Below are 1,019 nucleotides of genomic sequence, written 5' to 3'. Positions count from 1 at the left end.
AGGTATTCTGGCGGGTGGCCAGAGATGAGATGATGCTTCAGTCCCATGCCAGAGTTTATAATAGAATGATATGCTGCCTCCACTGCGATTTCCGAACGGAGGATCGAGCCTCCACTGTGAAATTCATACCTGTTTAGTTCTGGAACTAGGGTGAAGTAAGAGGCTACCACGCTAAACCAGGACTAACTACAGTATACACATTGATCACCTGTCGCCTACCTAGGGAATCACCCACGCTACTTAAACAATGTGTCTCTATACCATGTGTCACCTGTTCCACGTGTTACATGTACCATGTGTCACCTGTTCCACGTGTTACATGTACCATGTGTCACCTGTTCCACGTGTTACATGTACCATGTGTCACCTGTTCCACGTGTTACATGTACCATGTGTCACTTCGGTTATAACATATCCCTCCACCCCTGATTAAATCAATAAGTTACTTAAAATAGGCGACCTGAGATCAGTACTGTCTCCAGAACACACACACTAGTAGCGATCAGTGAAGAGGCGGGGCCAGGAGCTGAGTCTCGACCCCTGAAACCACAATTAGGTGAGTATATATATATACACACACACACATATGGGTAATATTTTTGACGAACGAGGCCGCTGATAAACTTATAGATGATGAAATTGGGTTTACAGACGAGACAGCTGAATTTACAGGCGATGCAACTGAATTTATAGACACTTCAGCTAGATTTGCAGACGAGGATGTGGATTGGCGGCAAAACCTTGAAAAATATCACAGGGAGTGAAAAATATAGGACACAATAGATGACTCTCCAAGAATGTCGTTCACCTCAGTGGACACCCACCCTTCCTCTCTACATTTAATTTATCAATTTTCCTCATAAAAAAGAACCATGAATAAATAAAACAATTGAAAGGGGCAAATGAAGAATGAAATTAGTGTGACAAGTGTCAGGGATCCCTGTGGAAATAAGTCACTTTGACTGTTTTGGGTTATTTTAGGTAATTTACACGTTTGTTACTTTGCAGTAATCGCGAAC

The sequence above is a fragment of the Cherax quadricarinatus genome, unplaced genomic scaffold (genome assembly GCF_038502225.1).
Source record: "Cherax quadricarinatus isolate ZL_2023a unplaced genomic scaffold, ASM3850222v1 Contig3070, whole genome shotgun sequence".
Classification (NCBI taxonomy): domain Eukaryota; kingdom Metazoa; phylum Arthropoda; class Malacostraca; order Decapoda; family Parastacidae; genus Cherax; species Cherax quadricarinatus.
This window is presented reverse-complemented; position numbering follows the sequence as displayed.